Source organism: Gobius niger, assembly GCF_951799975.1.
Source record: "Gobius niger genome assembly, chromosome: 9".
Lineage (NCBI taxonomy): Eukaryota > Metazoa > Chordata > Actinopteri > Gobiiformes > Gobiidae > Gobius > Gobius niger.
Window position 1 is genome coordinate 26,826,846 of NC_136860.1, and position 16,600 is coordinate 26,843,445.

A 16,600-nucleotide genomic window follows, 5' to 3' on the forward strand; every position below is an offset into this window, starting at 1 on the left:
TTAATAAGAATTAAAGTCTTAATGGGATTTACTGAGGTATTGATTTTTGTTTTTACATTGACTATAAAAAACTGATTGTAAATTATATAAATTTTATAATTTGTTACTTTTTCCCCGCTATATTCGCTTTTGCCATGTACGGTGTGACGTAGCCTGCTTTAAATTGCTTCTCAGTGTCTGCTGACCACCATTCTGTGAAACTACCATGAAATAAGTCGGTCAAAATAGGGAAAGTCTAAGTTTGCCGGTTACTGGCTAGATTAGAAGTTGAAGATTTTAACTCTTTGTTGAAGCAGCTCGAAGATGCTGTGAGGCCTTAAAGGGATATTTCAGGATTTTTGACATAGGGCCTCATTTCCTAGTTATCCAGAGTGTTGTTGATTTATGGAGATGTTTTTTTTTTTGTAATTGATGCAGTATTTGAAGTTTCGTGGCGCTAGGCTAGCACATTTCTATGGTATCAGCTAGCCTGCATTAAAAACAGTCTGACCCGCTCCACAGTGCACCTGAGGCAAATCACCTATAACGCCAGACTAACCATATAAATGTCTGTGTCGATAGAATAAGTTTAACCATTTTGCATTTAAAACAACTTTTATTTGAGCAGCATCAGCTTCGTGGTTGTATAAGCTACGCAGCGGCGGAGTGATCTGCTAGAAAATAGTCCCTCAAAATGCGATCATTCATGTGATGCAGGTCAGTTATATTCCAAACATGATTCTATCGACACAGACATTTATATGGTTAGTCTGGTGTTATAAGTGCCTCAGGTGCACTGTGGAGTGTGTAAGACTGTTTTTAATGCAGGCTAGCTGATACCATAGAAATGCGCTAGCCTTGCACTAGCCTAGCACCACGAAACTCTTCAAATATAAGAACTGCATGAATTACAAAAAAAAATATCTCCAGTAATCAGCAACTCTCTGGATAACTAGGAAATGAGGCCCTATGTCAAAAATCCTGAAATATCCCTTTAATGTTTTAAAAGGAGATCTTTAAAATGTCTTAAAAATGTATTCAATTTGACTTTAGGGTTCGTGCAGATACCCTTTTATAACTTTTCATTCAACAACTAACATTTCTAAAGGTAATCAATGACCAGTGTTGGGGACTTTGAAATTGTATTTAGTTACAGAATACTGAATACTTGCCCTAAAATGTATTTAGTTACGTATTCTGAAAACTTAAAATACTTTCATATTGTTTTGCATTATAATCACGCATAAAAGGGCCGTATGGTTAAAAACGTGCAGCTACACTTGTTACACCGCCTGTCACAAACTTATTTGCCACTAATTCAGAATGCATGAACGCACTTTGCAAATGCTCACAGCCCAAAATAACATAGAGCTGTGAATATGAAACTTAATTATTAACTAGAAATGCAATGGCTGCGCCATTGCGATTGACTGCGGAATTGCGGGAAGCGAATGCAGAAATTGTATAAACTGTTCAAATTGCATAAATTGCTTAATTTGCATAATCTAATTTGCATAAACTGGTAAAATGCATAAAATGTCATGTTGCATAAACTGTATAAACTGCATAAAGTGGTAAAATACATGAATGGGTTAATTTGCATAAATTTTGTAAATTGCATAAACTCTTTAAAATTCATAAATCCTAAATGGCATAAACTTTTAAGTTGCATAAACTGGTTAAATCCCATAAAGTGGTTACTTTGCATAAATTATTAATATTGCATAAACGTTTATATTCCATAAACTGGTCAAACTGTTGAAATGGCCTCAGTGCTTGATTGGCAGAAGCTGCACAAATGGCTGAAAGTCCTGGAGTCTCCTCATTGGCTGGATTCCCCCATACACACCAATGCAAAAACTTCAAACTCTCGTATAAAAAAACTGGAAAACTGCAGAAGGCCAATTTTTTCTCAAAACCCACAAGTTGCATAAGCTGAACATGCACAAAGTGCAGAAATTGCATAAAATGCAGAAAAAAGTGCAGAAAAGCATGGATTTGCGGCAGCCCCATTATAAGTCAATGGGAAAAATCTCCGACATTTTGGCCGATTGCGGAAAAACCATAAGTTGCAGAAGTCCCAAAAGTAATAGCACCCTTCTCCTCAACATGCGGAACGTTTTGATGCATAACTTGCATAAATTGCACAAAGCATGAAGGTGCTGAAAGCTCTAGAAAATCGGGAAAAAGATGGAAGAGGAATAACTAGAAAATTTTGCAATTGCTGCGCAATTGCGATTGACTGCGGAATCCTAGGCTACTAATGCAGAAATTGCAACAATTGCATAACAATTGTGAAAAAAATCATAATTGCATAAGAGTGCTTTTATCGTGAAAATCCTCATTTAGTTGCATAATACTGCTTTACATGTGAAAATCCCTATTAAGTTGCATTATACTGCTTTATATGTGAAAATCCCTATTAAGTTGCATTATACTGCTTTATATGTGAAAATCCCTATTAAGTTGCATTATAGTGCTTTATATGTGAAAATCCCTATTAAGTTGCATTATAGTGCTTTATATGTGAAAATCCCTAATAAGTTGCATTATACAGCTTTATATGTGAAAATCCCTATTAAGTTGCATTATACTGCTTTATATGTGAAAATCCCTATTAAGTTGCATTATAGTGCTTTTATTGTGAAAATCCCTAATAAGTTGCATTATACTGCTTTTATGTGAAAATCCCTATTAAGTTGCATTATAGTGCTTTACATGCGAAAATCCCTATTAAGTTGCATTATAGTGCTTTATATGTGAAAATCCCTATTAAGTTGCATTATAGTGCTTTATATGCGAAAATCCCTATTAAGTTGCATTATAGTGCTTTATATGTGAAAATCCCTATTAAGTTGCATTATAGTGCTTTATATGTGAAAATCCCTATTAAATTGCATTATACTGCTTTACATGTGAAAATCCCTATTAAGTTGCATTATAGTGCTTTATATGTGAAAATCCCTATTAAGTTGCATTATAGTGCTTTATATGTGAAAATCTCTATTAAGTTGCATTATACTGCTTTACATGTGAAAATCCCTATTAAGTTGCATTATACTGCTTTACATGTGAAAATCCCTATTAAGTTGCATTATAGTGCTTTATATGCGAAAATCCCTATTAAGTTGCATTATAGTGCTTTATATGTGAAAATCCCTATTAAGTTGCATTATAGTGCTTTATATGTGAAAATCCCTATTAAGTTGCATTATACTGCTTTACATGTGAAAATCCCTATTAAGTTGCATTATACTGCTTTACATGTGAAAATCCCTATTAAGTTGCATTATAGTGCTTTATATGCGAAAATCCCTATTAAGTTGCATTATAGTGCTTTATATGTGAAAATCCCTATTAAGTTGCATTATAGTGCTTTATATGTGAAAATCCCTATTAAATTGCATTATACTGCTTTACATGTGAAAATCCCTATTAAGTTGCATTATAGTGCTTTATATGTGAAAATCCCTATTAAGTTGCATTATAGTGCTTTATATGTGAAAATCCCTATTAAGTTGCATTATACTGCTTTACATGTGAAAATCCCTATTAAGTTGCATTATACTGCTTTACATGTGAAAATCCCTATTAAGTTGCATTATAGTGCTTTATATGCGAAAATCCCTATTAAGTTGCATTATAGTGCTTTATATGTGAAAATCCCTATTAAGTTGCATTATAGTGCTTTATATGTGAAAATCCCTATTAAGTTGCATTATACTGCTTTACATGTGAAAATCCCTATTAAGTTGCATTATAGTGCTTTATATGTGAAAATCCCTATTAAGTTGCATTATAGTGCTTTATATGTGAAAATCCCTATTAAGTTGCATTATACTGCTTTACATGTGAAAATCCCTATTAAGTTGCATTATACTGCTTTACATGTGAAAATCCCTATTAAGTTGCATTATAGTGCAATTATTGTGAAAATCCCTATTAAGTTGCATTATAGTGCAATTATTGTGAAAATCCCTATTTTGTTGCAGAAACTGTAAAAACTGTTGAAATTGCATAAACTCTTAACATTGTATAAAGTCTTAACATTGTATAAACTGTTTAAATCACTCACAGACTTCACTGTATCAGAAATCCTATTAAAATGAATGGGGAGCCTTCCCCATACAAATCAATGGCAGAATTCCCAAGCCCGTAGAAAAAAACTGGAAAACTGCAGAACTCTATTTTTTTCTGAAAACTGACAAGTTGTGGAAGCTGAACAAGCACAAACTGCAGAAATTGCTGAAACTGTGGAAAAAACTGCAGAATCTGTGAATTTGCGGAAGCCCCATTATAAGTAATGGGAAAAATCGGCCGAATATCGGCCGATTGCGGAAAAAACGGAAGTTGCAGAATTCCCAAAAGTAATAGCAGGATTCTCTCCAACATGCGGAACGTTTTGATGTATAACTTGTGGAAATCGCTGAAATTGTGAAAGCTGTGAAAGCTGCAGAAAAACGGGAAAAAAACGGAAGTTTAATAATAACTAGAAAATTTTGCAATTGCTGCGCAATTGCGATTGACTGCGGAATAGATCTAATGCAGAAGTCACCTGAAAAATCCTTGAAAATGCCTTGAAACTGTTAAAATACTTTCTTTGAAACGCCTGAAGTCCTTGAAAGATTTGAAACATTGAAACTCCTGAAATCTTCAAAACTGTTGACACCTTGAACCTCCTGAAATCCTTGAAACTGTTGAAACTTTGAAACTGTTGAAACCTTGAAACTGTTGAAACCTTGAAACTGTTGAAACCTTGAAACTCCTGAATTCTTTGAAACTGTTAAAACCTTGAAATTCCTATAATCCTTAACACTGTTGAGTTCCTCACCACTCCTGAAATACTTGAAACTCCTGAAATTATCCGGTAACTATGGAAATGTGGTCTGGACTTGGCCTGGTTTCTGTGGTTTTCCTGGTTATGGTTTTAATTCCGGTAACTATGGGGACTTGGTCTGGACTTGGCCTGGTTTCTGTGGTTTACCTGGTTATGGTTTTAATTCAGGTTACTATGGTAACTTGGTCTGGACTTGGCCTTGCTTCTGTGGTTTACCTGGTTATGGTTTTAATTCAGGTTACTATGGTAACCTGGTCTGGACTTGGCCTGGCTTCTGTGATTTACCTGGTTATGGATTGAATTCAGGTTACTATGGTTACTTGGTCTGGACTTGGCCTGGCTTCTGTGGTTTACCTGGTTATGGTTTTAATTCAGGTTACTATGGTAACTTGGTCTGGACTTGACCTGGTTTCTATGGATTTCCTGGTTATGGTTTTAATTCGGGTAACTATGGCAACTTAGTCTGGACTTGGCCTGGCTTCTGTGGTTTTTGGTCTTAGTCTGGGTCTTGGTGTGGGTCTTGGTTCGGGTCTTGGTCTGGGTCTTGGTCTGGGTCTTGGTTCGGGTCTTGGTCTGGGTCTTGGTTCGGGTCTTGGTCTGGGTCTTGGTTTGGGTCTTGGTTCAGGTCTTGGTTCGGGTCTTGGTCTGGGTCTTGGTTCGGGTCTTGGTTCGGGTCTTGGTTCAGGTCTTAGTCTGGGTCTTGGTTCGGGTCTTGGTTCGGGTCTTGGTTCGGGTCTTGATTTGAATCTTGGTCCAGGTCTTGGGTCAGATCTTGGTCTAGGTCTTGGTTCGGGTCTTGGTCTGGGTCTTGGTTCGGGTCTTGGTTCGGGTCTTGGTCTGGGTCTTGGTTTGGGTCTTGGTTCAGGTCTTGGTTCGGGTCTTGGTCTGGGTCTTGGTTCGGGTCTTGGTTCGGGTCTTGGTTCGGGTCTTGGTCTGGGTCTTGGTCTGGGTCTTGGTTCGGGTCTTGGTTCAGGTCTTAGTCTGGGTCTTGGTCTGGGTCTTGGTCTGGGTCTTGGTCTGGGTCTTGGTCTGGGTCTTGGTTCGGGTCTTGGTCTGGGTCTTGGTTCGGGTCTGGGTCTTGGTTCGGGTCTTGGTCTGGGTCTTGGTTCGGGTCTTGGTTCAGGTCTTAGTCTGGGTCTTGGTCTGGGTCTTGGTCTGGGTCTTGGTCTGGGTCTTGGTTCGGGTCTGGGTCTTGGTTCGGGTCTTGGTTCGGGTCTTGGTCTGGGTCTTGGTTCAGGTCTTGGTTCGGGTCTTGGTCTGGGTCTTGGTTCGGGTCTTGGTTCGGGTCTTGGTCTGGGTCTTGGTCTGGGTCTTGGTTCAGGTCTTGGTTCGGGTCTTGGTCTGGGTCTTGGTTCGGGTCTTGGTTCGGGTCTTGGTTCGGGTCTTGGTCTGGGTCTGGGTCTTGGTTCGGGTCTTGGTTCAGGTCTTAGTCTGGGTCTTGGTCTGGGTCTTGGTCTGGGTCTTGGTCTGGGTCTTGGTCTGGGTCTTGGTTCGGGTCTGGGTCTTGGTTCGGGTCTTGGTTCGGGTCTTGGTCTGGGTCTTGGTTCAGGTCTTGGTTCGGGTCTTGGTCTGGGTCTTGGTTCGGGTCTTGGTTCGGGTCTTGGTCTGGGTCTTGGTCTGGGTCTTGGTTCAGGTCTTGGTTCGGGTCTTGGTCTGGGTCTTGGTTCGGGTCTTGGTTCGGGTCTTGGTTCGGGTCTTGGTCTGGGTCTTGGTCTGGGTCTTGGTTCGGGTCTTGGTTCAGGTCTTAGTCTGGGTCTTGGTCTGGGTCTTGGTCTGGGTCTTGGTCTGGGTCTTGGTCTGGGTCTTGGTCTGGGTCTTGGTTCGGGTCTGGGTCTTGGTTCGGGTCTTGGTTCGGGTCTTGGTTCGGGTCTTGGTTCGGGTCTTGGTTCGGGTCTTGATTTGAATCTTGGTCCAGGTCTTGGGTCAGATCTTGGTCTAGGTCTTGGTTCGGGTCTTGGTCTGGGTCTTGGTTTGGGTCTTTGTTTGGGTCTTGGTTCGGGTCTTGGTCTGGGTCTTGGTTTGGGTCTTTGTTTGGGTCTTGGTTTGGGTCTTGGTTCGGGTCTTGGTTTGGGTCTTTGTTTGGGTCTTGGTTCGGGTCTTGGTTTGGGTCTTTGTTTGGGTCTTGGTTCGGGTCTTGGTCTGGGTCTTTGTTTGGGTCTTGGTCTGGGTCTTGGTTCGGGTCTTGGTTCGGGTCTTGGTCTGGGTCTTGGTTCAGGTCTTGGTTCGGGTCTTGGTCTGGGTCTTGGTTCGGGTCTTGGTTCGGGTCTTGGTTCGGGTCTTGGTTCAGGTCTTAGTCTGGGTTTTGGTTCGGGTCTTGGTTCGGGTCTTGGTTCGGGTCTTGGTTCAGGTCTTGGTCTGGGTCTTGGTTCGGGTCTTGGTCTGGGTCTTGGTTCGGGTCTTGGTTCAGGTCTTAGTCTGGGTCTTGGTTCGGGTCTTGGTTCGGGTCTTGGTCTGGGTCTTGGTCTGGGTCTTGGTCTGGGTCTTGGTTCGGGTCTTGGTCTGGGTCTTGGTTCGGGTCTTGGTTCGGGTCTTGGTTCGGGTCTTGGTTCGGGTCTTGGTTCGGGTCTTGGTTCGGGTCTTGGTTCGGGTCTTGGTCTGGGTCTTGGTTCGGGTCTTGGTCTGGGTCTTGGTCTGGGTCTTGGTTCGGGTCTTGGTTCGGGTCTTGGTTCGGGTCTTGGTTCGGGTCTTGGTCTGGGTCTTGGTTCGGGTCTTGGTTCGGGTCTTGGTTCGGGTCTTGGTTCGGGTCTTGGTCCCAATCCTTGAAACTGCAGAAGTATTTGAACTGCAGAAGTATTTGAACTGCAGAAATATTTGAAACTGCAGAAGTATTTGAACTGCAGAAGTATTTGAACTGCAGAAGTATTTGAACTGCATAAGTATTTGAACTGCAGAAGTATTTGAACCGCAGAAGTATTTGAAACTGCAGAAGTATTTGAACTGCAGAAGTATTTGAACCGCAGAAGTATTTGAAACTGCAGAAGTATTTGAACTGCAGAAGTATTTGAACTGCAGAAGTATTTGAACTGCAGAAGTTTTTGAAACTGCAGAAGTTTTTGAACTGCAGAAATGGCTGAAAGTACCTGAAGTCCCATTAAAATGAATGGGCAGAATTCCCCATACAAATCAATGGCAGAATTCCCGATCCCGTAGAAAAAAACTGGAAAACTGCAGAACTCTAATTTTTTCAGAAAACTGACAAGCTGTGGAAGCTGAACAAGCGCAAACTGCAGAAATTGCTGAAACTGTGGAAAAAACTGCAAAATCTGTGAATTTGAGGAAGCCCCATTATAAGTAATGGGAAAAATCGTCCAAATATCGGCCGATTGCGGAAAAACCGGAAATCGCTGAATTCCCAAAAGTAATCGCAGGATTCTCCCAAACATGCGGAACGTTTAAATGTATAACTTGCTGAAATTGCTGAAACTGTGAAAGCTGTGAAAGCTGTTGAAAAACGGGAAAAACATAGATTAATAATAATAATAATAACTAGAAAATTTTGCAATTGCTGCGCAATTGCGATTGACTGCGGAATAGATCTAATGCAGAAGTCACCTGAACAATCCTTGAAAATGCCTTGAAGCTGTTAAAATACTTTCTTTGAAACTCCTGAAGGCCTTGAAAGATTTGAAACATTGAAACTTTTGAAATCTTCAAAACTGTTGACACCTTGAAACTGTTAAAACCTTGAAACTGTTGAAACCATGAAACTGTTAAAACCTTGAAATTCCTAAAATCCTTTACACTGTTGAATTCCTGAACACTGAAATACTTGAAACTCCTGAAATTATCCGGTAACTATGGAAATGTGGTCTGGACTTTGCCTGGCTTCTGTAGTTTTCCTGGATCTGGTTTTAGTTCCGGTAACTATGGGAACCTGGTCTGGACTTGGCCTGGTTTCTGTGGTTTTCCTGGTGTTGGATTGAATTCAGGTTTCTATGGTAACTTGGTCTGGACTTGGCCTGGCTTCTGTGGTTTACCTGGTTATGGACTGAATTCTGGTAACTATGGTAACTTGGTCTGGACTTGGCCTGGTTTCTGTGGTTTTCCTGGTTATGGATTGAATTCAGGTTTCTATGGTAACTTGGTCTGGACTTGGCCTGGCTTCTGTGGTTTACCTGGTTATGGACTGAATTATGGTAACTATGGTAACTTGGTCTGGACTTGGCCTGGCTTCTGTGGTTTTCCTGGTTATGGTTGTAATTCCGGTAACTATGGTAACTTGGTCTGGACTTGGCCTTGCTTCTGTGGTTTTCCTGGTTATGGATTGAATTCAGGTTACTATGGTAACTTGGTCTGGACTTGGCCTGGCTTCTGTGGTTTACCTGGTTATGGACTGAATTCTGGTAACTATGGTAACTTGGTCTGGACTTGCCCTGGCTTCTGTGGTTTTCCTGGTTATGGATTGAATTCAGGTTACTATGGTAACTTGGTCTGGACCTGGCCTGGCTTCTGTGGTTTACCTGGTTATGGATTGAATTCAGGTTACTATGGTAACTTGGTCTGGACTTGCCCTGGCTTCTGTGGTTTTCCTGGTTATGGATTGAATTCAGGTTACTATGGTAACTTGGTCTGGACTTGGCCTGGCTTCTGTAGTTTACCTGGTTATGGATTGAATTCTGGTAACTATGGTAACTTGGTCTGGACTTGCCCTGGCTTCTGTGGTTTTCCTGGTTATGGATGGAATTCTGGTAACTATGGTAACTTGGTCTGGACTTGGCCTGGTTCCTGTGGTTTACCTGGTTATGGTTTTAATTCCGGTAGCTATGGGGACTTGGTCTGGACTTGGCCTGGTTCCTGTGGTTTACCTGGTTATGGTTTTAAACCAGGTTACTATGGTAACTTGGTCTGGACTTGGCCTTGCTTCTGTGGTTTACCTGGTTATGGATTGAATTCAGGTTACTATGGTAACTTGGTCTGGACTTTGCCTGGCTTCTGTGGTTTACCTGGTTATGGTTTAAATTCCGGTAGCTATAGCAACCTGGTCTGGACTTGGTCTTGGTCCAGGTCTTGGGTCGGATCTTGGTCTGGGTCTTGGTCTGGGTTTTGGTTCGGGTCTTGGTTCGGGTCTTGGTTCGGGTCTTGGTTCGGGTCTTGTTCTGGGTCTGGCTTTTCGCTCCGGTCTTGGTTTGGGTTCGGGTCTCGGTCTGGGTTTCGTTCTGATCTTGGTTCGGGTCTTGGTCTGGGTCTTGGTTCGGGTCTCGGTCTGGGTCTCGGTCTGGGTCTTGGTTCGGGTCTTGGTTCGGGTCTTGGTTCGGGTCTTGGTTCGGGTCTCGGTCTGGGTCTCGGTCTGGGTCTTGGTTCAGGTCTTGGTTCGGGTCTTGGTTCGGGTCTTGGTTCGGGTCTTGGTTCGGGTCTTGGTTCGGGTCTTGGTTCGGGTCTTGGTTCGGGTCTCGGTCTGGGTCTCGGTCTGGGTCTTGGTTCGGGTCTTGGTTCGGGTCTTGGTTCGGGTCTTGGTTCGGGTCTTGGTTCGGGTCTTGGTTCGGGTCTTGGTTCGGGTCTTGGTCTGGGTCTTGGTTCGGGTCTTGGTTCGGGTCTTGGTTCGGGTCTTGGTTCGGGTCTTGGTTCGGGTCTTGGTTCGGATCTTAGTCTGGGTCTTGTTTCTGGTCTTGGTCTGGGTCTTGGTTTGGGTTCGGGTCTCGGTCTGGGTTTCGTTCTGATCTTGGTTCGGGTCTGGGTCTTGGTTCGGGTCTCGGTCTGGGTCTCGGTCTGGGTCTTGGTTCAGGTCTTGGTTCGGGTCTTGGTTCGGGTCTTGGTTTGGGTCTCGGTCTGGGTCTCGGTCTGGGTCTTGGTTCAGGTCTTGGTTCGGGTCTTGGTTCGGGTCTTGGTTCGGGTCTTGGTTCGGGTCTTGGTTCGGGTCTTTGTCTGGGTCTTTGTCCCAATCCTTGAAACTGCAAAAGTATTTGAACTGCGGAAGTATTTGAACTGCAGAAGTATTTGAACTGCAGAAGTATTTGGACTGCAGAAGTATTTGAAACTGCAGAAGTATTTGAACTGCAGAAGTATTTAAACTGTAGAAGTATTTGAAATGCAGAAGTATTTGAAATGCAGAAGTATTTGAAACTGCAGAAGTATTTGAAACGCAGAAGTATTTGAACTGCAGAAGTATTTGAAACTGCAGAAGTATTTGAAACTGCAGAAGTATTTGAACTGCAGAAGTATTTGAAACTGCAGAAGTATTTGAACTGCAGAAGTATTTGAACTGCAGAAGTATTTGAAACTGCAGAAGTATTTGAACTGCAGAAGTATTTGAAACTGCAGAAGTATTTGAACTGCAGAAGTATTTGAAACTGCAGAAGTATTTGAACTGCAGAAGTATTTGAAACTGCAGAAGTATTTGAAACTGCAGAAATGGCTGAAAGACCTGAATGTACCTGAAGTCCCATTAAAATGAATGGGCAGAATTCCCCATACAAATCAATGGCAGAATTCCCAAGCCCGTAGAAAAAAACTGGAAAATTGCAGAACTCTAATTTTTTCTGAAAACTGACAAGCTGTGGAAGCTGAACAAGCACAAACTGCAGAAATTGCTGAAACTGTGGAAAAAACTGCAGAATCTGTGAATTTGAGGAAGCCCCATTATAAGTAATGGGAAAAATCGGCCGAATATCGGCCGATTGCGGAAAAACCGGCAATCGCTGAATTCCCAAAAGTAATGGCAGGATTCTGTGTAACATGCTCAACGTTTAAATGTATGACTTGCTGAAATTGCTGAAACTGTGAAAGCTGTGAAAGCTCCCGAAAATCTGGAAAAAAATATAATAATAATAATAACTAGAAATTTTTGCAATTGCTGCGCAATTGCGATTGACTGCGGAATAGATCTAATGCAGAAGTCACCTGAAAAATCCTTGAAAATGCCTTGAAACTGTTAAAATACTTTCTTTGAAACTCCTGAAGTCCTTGAAAGATTTGAAACATTGAAACTCCTGAAATCTTCAAAACTGTTGACACATTGAACCTCCTGAAATCCTGGAAACTGTTGAAACCTTGAAACTGTTGAAACTTTGAAACTGTTGAAACCTTGAAACTGTTAAAACTTTGAAACTGTTGAAACCTTGAAACTGTTGAAACCATGAAACTGTTAAAACCTTGAAATTCCTATAATCCTTAACACTGTTGAATTCCTGAACACTGAAATACTTGAAACTCCTGAAATTATCCGGTAACTATGGAAATGTGGTCTGGACTTTGCCTGGCTTCTGTAGTTTTCCTGGATCTGGTTTTGGTTCCGGTAACTATGGTAACTTGGTCTGGACTTGGCCTGGTTTCTGTGGTTTTCCTGGTTATGGTTGTAATTCCGGTAACTATGGTAACTTGGTCTGGACTTGGCCTGGCTTCTGTGGTTTTCCTGGTTATGGTTGTAATTCCGGTAACTATGGTAACTTGGTCTGGACTTGGCCTTGCTTCTGTGGTTTAACTGGTTATGGATTGAATTCTGGTAACTATGGCAACCTGGTCTGGACTTGCCCTGGCTTCTGTGGTTTTCCTGGTTATGGTTGTAATTCTGGTAACTATGGTAACTTGGTCTGGACTTGGCCTTGCTTCTGTGGTTTACCTGGTTATGGTTTTAAATCAGGTTACTATGGTAACTTGGTCTGGACTTGGCCTTGCTTCTGTGGTTTACCTGGTTATGGTTTTAAATCAGGTTACTATGGTAACTTGGTCTGGACTTGCCCTGGCTTCTGTGGTTTACCTGGTTATGGATTGAATTCAGGTTACTATGGTAACTTGGTCTGGACTTGGCCTGGCTTTTGTGGTTTTCCTGGTTATGGATCGAATTCTGGTAACTATGGTAACTTGGTCTGGACTTGCCCTGGCTTCTGTGGTTTTCCTGGTTATGGATTGAATTCAGGTTACTATGGTAACTTGGTCTGGACCTGGCCTGGCTTCTGTGGTTTTCCTGGTTATGGTTTTAATTCCGGTAACTATGGGGACTTGGTCTGGACTTGGCCTGGTTCCTGTGGTTTACCTGGTTATGGTTTTAATTCCGGTAGCTATGGGGACTTGGTCTGGACTTGGCCTGGTTCCTGTGGTTTTCCTGGTTATGGTTTTAATTCCGGTAACTATGGTAACTTGGTCTGGACTTGGCCTTGCTTCTGTGGTTTACCTGGTTATGGATTGAATTCAGGTTACTATGGTAACTTGGTCTGGACTTGGCCTTGCTTCTGTGGTTTACCTGGTTATGGATTGAATTCAGGTTACTATGGTAACTTGGTCTGGACTTTGCCTGGCTTCTGTGGTTTTCCTGGTTATGGATTGAATTCTGGTAACTATGGGGACTTGGTCTGGACTTGGCCTGGTTCCTGTGGTTTACCTGGTTATGGTTTTAATTCCGGTAGCTATGGCAACCTGGTCTGGACTTGGTCTTGGTCCAGGTCTTGGGTCGGATCTTGGTCTGGGTCTTGGTCTGGGTTTTGGTTCGGGTCTTGGTTCGGGTCTTGGTCCGGGTCTTGGTTCGGGTCTTGTTCTGGGTCTGGCTTTTGGCTCCGGTCTTGGTCTTGGTTCGGATCTTAGTCTGGGTCTTGTTTCTGGTCTTGGTCTGGGTCTTGGTTTGGGTTTTCGTTCGGATCTTGGTTCGGGTCTTGGTCTGGGTCTGGGTCTTGGTTCGGGTCTCGGTCTGGGTCTCGGTCTGGGTCTTGGTTCGGGTCTTGGTTCGGGTCTTGGTCTGGGTCTTGGTTCAGGTCTTGGTTCGGGTCTTGGTCTGGGTCTTGGTTCGGGTCTTGGTCTGGGTCTTGGTTCGGGTCTTGGTTCGGGTCTTTGTTCGGGTCTTGGTTCGGGTATTGGTCTGGGTCTTGGTTCGGGTCTTGGTTCGGGTCTTGGTTCGGGTCTTGGTCTGTGTCTTGGTTCGGGTCTTGATTCGGGTCTTGGTTCAGGTCTTGGTTCGGGTCTTGGTTCAGGTCTTGGTTCGGGTCTTGGTTCGGGTCTTGGTTCGGGTCTTGGTTTGGGTTTTCGTTCGGATCTTGGTTCGGGTCTTGGTCTGGGTCTGGGTCTTGGTTCGGGTCTCGGTCTGGGTCTTGGTTCGGGTCTTGGTTCGGGTCTTGGTTCGGGTCTTGGTTCAGGTCTTGGTTCAGGTCTTGGTTCGGGTCTTGGTTCGGGTCTTTGTTCGGGTCTTGGTTCAGGTCTTGGTTCGGGTCTTGGTTCAGGTCTTGGTTCGGGTCTTGGTTCAGGTCTTGGTTCGGGTCTGGGTCTTTGTCCCAATCCTTGAAACTGCAGAAGTATTTGAACTGCGGAAGTATTTGAACTGCAGAAGTATTTGAAACTGCAGAAGTATTTGAACTGCAGAAGTATTTGAACTGCAGAAGTATTTGAAACTGCAGAAGTATTTGAACTGCAGAAGTATTTGAAACTGCAGAAGTATTTGAAACTGCAGAAGTATTTGAAACTGCAGAAGTATTTGAACTGCAGAAGTATTTGAACTGCAGAAGTATTTGAAACTGCAGAAGTATTTGAAACTGCAGAAGTATTTGAACTGCAGAAGTATTTGAACTGCAGAAGTATTAGAACTGCAGAAGTATTTGAACTGCAGAAGTATTTGAAACAGCAGAAGTATTTGAAACTGCAGAAGTATTTGAAACTGCAGAAGTATTTGAAACTGCAGAAGTATTTGAACTGCAGAAGTATTTGAACTGCAGAAGTATTTGAAACTGCAGAAGTATTTGAAACTGCAGAAGTATTTGAAACTGCAGAAGTATTTAAACTGCAGAAGTATTTGAAACTGCAGAAGTATTTGAAACTGCAGAAGTATTTGAACTGCAGAAATGGCTGAAAGACCTGAATGTACCTGAAGTCCCATTAAAATGCATGGCCCTATTAAAATGAATGGGCAGAATTCCCCATACAAATCAATGGCAGAATTCCCAAGCCCGTAGAAAAAAACTGGAAAACTGTAGAAGGCGGATTTTTTCTGAAAACTGACAAGCTGCGGAAGCTGAACAAGCACAAACTGCAGAAATTGCTGAAACTGCGGAAAAAACTGCAGAATCTGTGAATTTGAGGAAGCCCCATTATAAGTAATGGGAAAAATCGGCCGAATATCGGCCGATTGCGGAAAAACCGGAAATCGCTGAATTCCCAAAAGTAATAGCAGGATTCTCTCCAACATGCTGAACGTTTTGAGGTATAAGTTGCTGAAATTGCTGAAACCGTGCAAGCTGTGAAAACTCCCGAAAATCTGGAAAAAAATATAATAATAAAGAACATGAAAACCAATGGTTGACTGCGGAAGGATTCCGCAGTCAATCAATAAAGAACATGAAAACCATATATTGTCTGCGGAAGTTTTCCGCAGACAATCAATAATAAAGAACATGAAAACCAATTATTGACTGCGGAAGTTTTCCGCAGTCAATCAACTAGAAAATGTTGCAATTGCTGCGCAATTGCGATTGACTGCGGAATCCTAGGCTACTAATGCAGAAATGGCAAAAAATGCATAAAAATTGTGAAAAAATTCATAATTGCATAAGAGTGCTTTTATCGCGAAAATCCTCATTTAGTTGCATTATAGTGCTTTTATTGTGAAAATCCCTATTAAGTTGCATTATAGTGCTTTTATTGTGAAAATCCCTATTAAGTTGCATTATAGTGCTTTTATTGTGAAAATCCCTATTAAGTTGCATTATAGTGCTTTATATGTGAAAATCCCTATTAAGTTGCATTATACTGCTTTATATGTGAAAATCCCTATTAAGTTGCATTATAGTGCTTTACATGTGAAAATCCCTATTAAGTTGCATTATAGTGCTTTTATTGTGAAAATCCCTATTAAGTTGCATTATAGTGCTTTTATTGTGAAAATCCCTATTAAGTTGCATTATACTGCTTTATATGTGAAAATCCCTATTAAGTTGCATTATAGTGCTTTACATGTGAAAATCCCTATTTAGTTGCATTATAGTGCTTTATATGTGAAAATCCCTATTAAGTTGCATTACACTGCTTTACATGTGAAAATCCCTATTTAGTTGCATTATAGTGCTTTATATGTGAAAATCCCTATTAAGTTGCATTATAGTGCTTTTATTGTGAAAATCCCTATTAAGTTGCATTATAGTGCTTTTATTGTGAAAATCCCTATTAAGTTGCATTATAGTGCTTTTATTGTGAAAATCCCTATTAAGTTGCATTATACTGCTTTATATGTGAAAATCCCTGTTAAGTTGCATTATAGTGCTTTACATGTGAAAATCCCTATTTAGTTGCATTATAGTGCTTTATATGTGAAAATCCCTATTAAGTTGCATTATAGTGCTTTCATTGTGAAAATCCCTATTAAGTTGCATTATAGTGCTTTTATTGTGAAAATCCCTATTAAGTTGCATTATAGTGCTTTACATGTGAAAATCCCTATTAAGTTGCATTATAGTGCTTTACATGTGAAAATCCCTATTAAGTTGCATTATAGTGCTTTTATTGTGAAAATCCCTATTAAGTTGCATTATAGTGCTTTACATGTGAAAATCCCTATTAAGTTGCATTATAGTGCTTTACATGTGAAAATCCCTATTAAGTTGCATTATACTGCTTTATATGTGAAAATCCCTATTAAGTTGCATTATACTGCTTTATATGTGAAAATCCCTATTAAGTTGCATTATAGTGCTTTTATTGTGAAAATCCCTATTAAGTTGCATAATTGTGTTGTAATTGCAAAAATCCCTATTTTGTTGCAGAATCTGTAAAAACTGTTGAAATTGCAGAAACTCTTGACATTGTATAAAGTCTTAACATTGTATAAACTGTTTAAATCACTCACAAACTTCACTGTATCAGAAATCCTATTCA